Raw genomic sequence first — 8,354 nt, 5'->3', positions numbered from 1 at the left:
ACCTGTTGGGAGGACGCCTTCACTACATCTACAGACTGTTGCGAAACGGTGGAGGGCAATGAATACGTCCGGCCATCTTGATTTCGGTTTGGTTATAGCGATCACAGAAAAAAAAACAGTTACAGGAAAAAGAACGTCAAAAGAATCGACTTTATACCTAACGAGCATAAACATGACGATTCATTTTACGGAGACGTAAAAAAAAATTAAGGCCTCACTGCCGTGTCATTGTATCCGCAATGCCGTGACTCGGATTCGAACCGAGGTTGCTGCGGCCACAACGCAGAGTACTAACCACTATACGATCACGGCGAGCTACGTGGGGACCATACTGCTCGCTTTTTTAAAATGCTTTTTATTATTAGCTCAGTTTATTAGCTATCGGCAGGCATTTTCAATGTTTAAACGTTCTCATTTTTGTACTCTGATGCTCATGTAAAACAGTAAGTACATGATTCATTGATTCGTGTTCTGTGAAAGAAAAAAAAAAATCCCCAATTAGAACAATTTTCTCGCAAAAGTTCATGATGAAATAAACAAATGCTTTTGCTTTATTATTTAAGCTTTCCCTCATTCTATTCTTTATCATTCAAATTTTCTTTTATAGTGCATGTAATACGTTTACAACTTCCAAGAACGACTTAGGGAGTGTTCGCAAAGTTGTTTGCAGCTGGGCTGTTGTTCCCCCTTTTTGCGTTGCTCTGGGAAAATGTATTTAGTCAAAGCTGAAAGTTTGCGTTTAAAGATATCTGTATATTTTGCAAATCGGCTTTTGACATTACAGTTTTATGTTGTGGATGTTGAATGAAGATTAAAGCTGCTGTAGGTTTACGAGCGTTTGAATTTTCACTTCCGGTTTCGCTTCTGTTGAAGGTTGAAGCGTATGTTTACATCGTCAACGAGAAACGAGAACGGCACGCGTTAGAGTGCATACCTCCGCCAAGCTGAACAGTTTGTTTTGTATACCACTGATAGGCCGGATCTGGATTCGGACCTGAACCAAAATCTAATCGGCTTGTTCTTGTCAGCTAACAAACTCATCTACCATGTTTCGTCGTCATAACTTGTCCATAGGCCTAACTTTTTTGAAATATTTTGTTCACAGACAAACACACACACACACACACACACACACACACACACACACACACACACACACACACACACACACACACACACACACACACACACACACACACACACACACACACACACATCTCGTTTTTTCATTTCTGTTCCTCACAATTTTATCCCTCTCTTTGATTCACAGACATACACACACACACACACACACACACACACACACACACACACACACACACACACACACACACACACACACAATTGTACAGTATCGGTTGTTCCTCCTAAACTTAAATAATTTAAACGATTGTTGTAAATGATGTTAATTTTACAACATCCCATATTCAACTTTATTTAAATTGTAAACCTCAAAACATAGTTCCTCTACCTAAAGCAAGAGCCTTAACCTGTAAGCAATTGACTAGTTTCCCGACTGCATGGATCATCGGCTGGGCACCGTTCTTCCTCGAGGTTTCAATCCTTTCAGCCCAGGACCTCTCCAAACGGCGGATCCACATCCTCGATCATGGGTCCACATCAATAGATGGTACATCAGTAGATCCACAACCTCAGTTGCGTCCAGGCAGTCAGTCAACCCATCAATGCAACATCACTTATTCCAACTTTACTCGCAATAGGATTTAATGTGTTGTCATATATTTATAACTTTCCTTACACACTCGATAATATGATGATATCATTAAATCATTCACATCTTACCCTTAAACACATCAATCGACCAAACAGCATGACCACACCACCTACCTCTCGATCAAACTCTATTTCGAATGTTCAGACTGTCATTTATAACGGTTTTTGGCATGCTGCCGTATCCTAACAACCACTGATTCCTAGCAACATTAATTTGTAGTATATTTAATTATTATGTTGTACTGTATTTACATAAAGATCTCATGAATAATATTATATTGTACTGTACTTGTATTATATTGTACACTTCGAATGTTCAAACTGTCATTTATAACGGTTTTTGGCATGCTGTCATATCCTAGCAACCACTGATTCCTAGCAGTCCACACATCCTAGCAACCACACACACACACAGACAGACAGACAGACAGGGGTGAAAACATAACCTCTATCCACCTTCGGTAGCAGAGGTAAATATCCCTTATTGTATTTCAACGATTGAAAACTCACTATAATGATTATAAATCGCCGTCGTGATGCCTGCACTTGAGAAATTATCGCTTTCGTCCGTAGATGGGATTCTCTTGAATGCCTCTGATGTGTTGTTGCGAATGGATGTTAAGGACCTTCCCCCCAGCCCCTCTCCCCCTCATCCACCCCCAAAGTTTAACTTAAGGTTAATTTGTGGGGAGAATGTGTTAATTTGTGGTAGAAAATTGGAAGAAAACGCTGGCACGTGTTTTGAAGTCTCCTTTGACGTATTTTGATGTAACGTGATCAAGGTCAATCCAATGTCGACTGCCTAGAATTGGCAAAGTTGTGTCTTCCTTGCACAAACAGAGGCAGTTGCGTTCAATCGTCTCCAGTTTGTTACCTCCGCCACCAAAGGTGGACAGAGGTCATGTTTTCACCCCTGTCTGTTTGTCTGTTTCTCTGTTTGTGAGCAGGATATCTCAAAACGTTCACGACGGATTCGGACGAAACTTGGTGGATAGGTTGGGTGTGTGACAAGCACGTATTGATTCCATTTTGATGAAGATCTGAAACCGGATACGAGAATTGTACTCTCTCCTCTCGATTCCATCTCCGGGCGATGACATGCGCCTGAAGAGTGCACTGAGTTTTCACTCCGTTTGTTTGATTTCTTGTTTGTTTATCGGGCGATATCAGCCGCCATCCTTTGAGCTAGCAAGCTCAAATTTGGGCACAATAGTGAACAAGTGCTTTGGCAAAAACAGTTTTTTAATTTTTTTATTAATCAATTAATTGATTAATTACTTAATTATTATCGATATATCAAGTACTTATTTATTTTCTTTCTCATCTGGGCAATATCTCAGTCATCTTTTGAATTCGAAAGCTGATATTTGGACATGGCAGTGATCAAGTTATTTGGATATTAAAGGATATTTTTAAATTGACTGATTAATCAATTAATCGATTAATTATTTAATTTTTCGATTAATTACTTGATTTTCCAAAAGCTGCAAATTTGGATGAAACAGTGGTGGTTTCGTTTTGCTTTTAGCCAATTGGTGAAGAAATTACTATGTTATGATCATTATTTATTTACTTTAATTACGCAATTATTCAATCAATTGTAGGACACTGCTCCCTCCCTATTCTGTTTTCATGTGCTGTGCCAAAGGCGCCCCGGCGATGTTGCGCTAGAGGCTTTGTTTTTTACTTATTTGGCATGGGGGAGGTGTACTATGAATGTAGCTCTACTTGTTTTTTAAAATCTCCAAATGATTATTCACCATTGAGAGATAGGGCCAAAAATGATATATAGCACGATATTTCAATAAGTTGTGGACAAGCTATGACAAAACTTGGTGGATGAGTTGGGAAGGTGACAAGAACAGGCCAACTCGATTTTGGCACGTGACAAGGACGAATGGTCTGGATATATCCGGCCTATCAGTGGGATAGAAAACAAAAACCTGTTCAGCCTGGCAGAGGTATGTTCTCTACGGAGTGCCGTTCTAGTTGAAGTCTGTTTTTGTACTCAGGTTCCATACAACAGAATTATACTCCAAAACTGGTTGAACTAGAGAGTTCATAAAACACCTAACCTCATGCAGTCTTGAGAAAAAGGACATGGGAAGGGTCTTTCGACTTTTGCTTTGCGTTTTCTCGCATAATCGGTATTAGCTTTGTTCTTGAACTTTGAAAAACAGGTTTGATGGTAACCATACGAACCCGATCCGGTTAAATGGAACAGTCCTGAACAGAACCCTCTTCCAAATCTTTTCAGAGAAACTGATGATTTTGGAATGATCTTTGAGAAAAATATGCACTTAAAGAAGCATCTTTTGCATGAAGTTATCTCTGTGGTTGCATCATGAGGAACCGCCATTTTGTCTGAATCTTGTTGTTACTCGGCCCTCAGAACGCGTGGCAAAATTGATTGGTCCAGATGGCATATAACTTTGCCAATATACTGCTAAACTGAAGGTTTATAATTCAACTGAAATAAAAGAAGCTTTAAAGGTTGTAGAAAAGACCCCATTGCATCAGAAGTGTTGATAAATTGCCATCTCTGATATTTTTTTGCTATATGGATGGCAATAATTGCCATCTCTGATGCACCCGCACCCTCTTTTACACCATCTTATTTAAAATGTTACATTAGTTATTCGTGCCTGTTGTTTGTGTCCTTTATGACATCCCTAAAAACAGTACATTTCCTGTTTGGAATTATTTTCAATTTTGACAGACAATGAAGCAATTGCTTTAACCTTAGTGCACATGCGTGCCAGGGATGAGTCTCCTTACAATTTGCCAAATTGTTTGTCCACATCTGCCTCTATCTTGGCCTTCATTTCTGTTGTTGGTAATACCGCCCCCCCCCCCCCCCATCCCCCTCTACTGTTCCTGTTGTCCTGTTGCATCCTGATCCATTCAGTGTACTTGTACTAGGTCTTCCATGAGCATCGACTATTTATACAAAAAAAAGTAAAAAAACCTGCAGGTTCATATTCCTGATTCATGTGAGGAATAAGGTGTGTTCTCATGAATGTGTGTTCAAAATATTACATTCAATAAAATCAAGTTGTTCCTCGATCATATGCTGATGTTTGTAGACAGACAGACACAGTGAACTAATTGCTTAAACCCGCTTTTCGCTTCGCGCGGGCGCAGTAATATCTATCAGGGCATATGGGTTTATAATGGGATAGGAACATCCTTCACAACTCAACTATGCACCAAATGTCCTTCTTGGCCAAATTATCTTAAGGCTCGGATAGGTTGTGGTACTTCAAGGTGATTTCAAGTTGAAAACAACACATACGGTACATCTGGAATGAATTCTGTCATCATGCGCAAAGTCTAACATAATTTATCAGATTAGATCAGCCACTTTATGTCAGCATCATATTCACTGCCCTCCACACCATGGCTCATCGTGGTCATCATCCTGCAGCTCATCGTTATCCGCCAAGGCAGCAGCAACGTTTTCAGCATCCTCATCAGTGTTTAACTCATCTCCAAAAAGACATGCGAGAATTGATGCTCCGTAAAACCATTTGGGGACCGAGATGCAATCTTCTTGCTTCCATCTCTACACAAGTGGATTCAAGCAAGGTCCAGTTGGATTTTCGTAGCTGGCCCAGCCCCAAAGGATGTTCATGAAGTGAGCTCGCTGAATCATCTTCTGGAGGGTCTTGGCAGATGGGGGAGGAGTGGAAAAATAACGTCTTCTCCTCTGTCTTGTCCATTTCTACTGTCAATACCTGCTTTTCAAATCCAACGTGCAAAACCAATTGGAGACTGAAATGGCACCTATGTTGGGTATCATCAGGTCGTGACAACAACAAACACAACAGGCATTTTAAGGCCATTTTCCCTGCTAGAGCAGGGGTTAGCCTTGTGGGCCTCATGACAATCTTCTCCATTTTGCCCTATTTTCTGCATCTCCCCTTGTTAACCCCCTTGCCCACATTTCTTCTTCCACCACATTTAGCCAAGTCTTTCTCGGTCTTCCCCATCCTCTACTTCCTTCTACATTCATTTCCATCATTCTTCTCATCCAGTCACTTTCATCCTTCCTCAACACGTGACCAAACCCTCTCAACCTGTTACTCTTCACAGCATCAATCACAGGCTCTATTCCCATCATCTTTCGCAATTCATCATTTGTCTTCCTCTCAATGATACTTCACACATCCACCGAACCATTCGCATTTCCACCCTTTCCAGCCTTCGTTGCTGCTCTACGTTCATTACCCATGCCTCACTCCCATAAATCATAACACTTCTCACACATGCAGCATACACCTTTCCCTTCAGCTTCAATGACACTCCCCTCCTCGTCAGCACGCCACTCAGTTCCCGAAACTTCTTCCACTCAGTTCCCGAAAATTCCATCATGTCGTGACAGAAGAATACAAATCATAGTGTCACGTGGTTCAGCTAATAATAGTCCATGCAACATCTCATGGAGCTATCGTTCTTTTTAACCAGCATAACCGGTGATATCCAACGAGTTACCAAGGACTAGATGATTCAAGCATGACCCATAATTTCACCTACTTGTCAGCCTCTTCAGTCATGAGGAGAGAATGGCTGCCAAACAGACCGGACTACTGCAGTGTCAATTTTGTGTTTCACCGTGCCCAAAATATATTTCCACCCTTGCACTTTTTAAAATAACTCACAATTTTCTCTAAAAATAAGTTGAAATTGACGAAAGTATTTGGTCTCCACAATTCTTTATTTCACTGTTAATATTACAGAACCTTTGTTTTTGATTCAGAACTTAATATATCCTCTTAAATCAGAAAATAAAAAGAAATGGCATTGACGAAATTATTGACACCCAGCACTTAATATTTGGTAGCACAGCCTTTGGACAAAATAACTGCAGTCAAGTGCTTCCTGTAGCTATGAATGAGCTTCCTACACCTCACTACTTGTAGTTTGGCCCACTCTTCTTGTGAAAACTGCTCCAGTTCTCCCATATTTGAAGGGTGCCTTCTCCCAACTGCTGTTTTCAGATCTCCCCACAGGTGTTCAATGGGATTTAGATCTGGACTAATTCCTGGCCATTTCAAAACAGTCCAGCGTTTTTTCTTGAACCTTTACTGGGTGATTTCTGAAGTGTGTTTGGGGTCATTGTCCTGCTGCAAGACCCATGACCTTCGACGGAGACCCAGCTTTCTGACACTGGGTTGAACATTGCGCTACAAAATGCCTTGGTAATCTCCTGATTTCATGATGCCATGCACACATTCAAGGTACCCAGTGCCAGAGGCAGCAAAGCAACCCGAAAACATCACTCAACCTCCTCCATGCGCTTTACAAAAAAGCTCTAATTTGGTTTCATCTATCCACAGGACATTCTCCCAGAAGGATTTTGGCTTGTTCAGGTGTGTTTTGGGAAACTCCAGTCAGGCTTTCTTAAGTCTCTCTCTCAGCAGTGGGGTCCTCCTGGGGCTCCGACCATAGAACCCCCTTTCATTGAGTTGGCGACGGATGGTGCAAGTTGAAACTGTCGTACATTGTGTCTGAAGGTCAGGTTGAATCTGTTTGGCAGTTGATCGAGGTGCTTAATCCAGCATTCGAACAATCATTCGCTGCAATCTCTGATCAAGTTTTCCCTTGCGGCCATGTCCATGGAGGTTGGCTGCAGTGCCATGGGCCTTTAACTTCCTGATAACATTGCGTACGGTGGACACAGGCACATCAAGGTCTCTGGAGATGGATTTGTAGCCTTGAGATTGTCCATCTCTGGTTTTCTTTCTTTTCTCCATGCTCATTGCGGTACACACAGTGACACAAAACAGCAGAATGACACCTTTTCTCTATTCAAACTTGTTGAATGAGTGATTTTTATATTGCAGGCACCTGCAACTCACCACAGGTGAATTCATTTCCAAAGTAAAGGAGAATCACCTGCTTGAAATTTAATTATTTCTCACAACTTCCAAAAGGTGCCAATAATATTGTCTGGGATATTTTAAGATTTCTGTGTGGAATAAGCTGAGATTTATTAATTTTTCAGCTTTTTTTGTTTTGTTTTGTTCCACTGCAAACCAAAGAAATACAAATGTGGATACCAAAAGTTTTTTTTATTTCAATAATTTTCTGGAAGAAATGGTGAATTATTTGAAAAAAGTGCAAGGGTGCCAATATATTTGGCCACGACTGTATGATTTGACCATCTATGCATATATACTTATACATACACTGTGGGTGGATATATATATATATATATATACGTATATATATATATATATATATATATATATATATATATATATATATATATACATATATATATATATATATATATATATATATATATATATATCTGTAATCCCTGGATTAAAATTTCTTTTGTGATTCGTGTTGATTGGTAACTATTATTAGCTCACCTGGAACGAAGTTCAGGGGAGCTTATGCGATGGCGCGTCGTTTGTCCGTCCGTCCGTAAACACTTGAAACTTCTTCTCTTCTTCTGAAACTTCTTCTGAAACCGCTGATGGGATTGCGACCAAATTTGGCAGAAATGATATTTGTTGTGTTGTGACTAAAGTTTGTTCACGGCAGTAAAAAAAAATCTGCAACTTTGGGGCTCTACGGGAGGGGTTAAAGTGAGTCCAGGTTAGATCACC

The 8,354-nt window shown here is 40.3% G+C and overlaps 1 non-coding gene across 1 annotated transcript; it reads right to left on the bottom strand.

Annotated features, from left to right (window-relative positions):
* Positions 1-240: 240 nt before the first annotated feature.
* TRNAH-GUG (transfer RNA histidin (anticodon GUG)) lies at positions 241-312 on the bottom strand. The gene has a single exon. It is a non-coding gene; the product is annotated as a tRNA-His (tRNA).
* Between the last annotated feature and the right edge of the window lie 8,042 nt (positions 313-8,354).

This window comes from Myxine glutinosa, unplaced genomic scaffold (assembly GCF_964187855.1).
Source record: "Myxine glutinosa unplaced genomic scaffold, kmMyxGlut1.1 SCAFFOLD_662, whole genome shotgun sequence".
NCBI classification, from domain to species: Eukaryota; Metazoa; Chordata; class Myxini; order Myxiniformes; family Myxinidae; genus Myxine; species Myxine glutinosa.
Note: the sequence above shows the minus strand (reverse complement) of the source record. Positions and strands in the feature narration are given on the sequence as shown.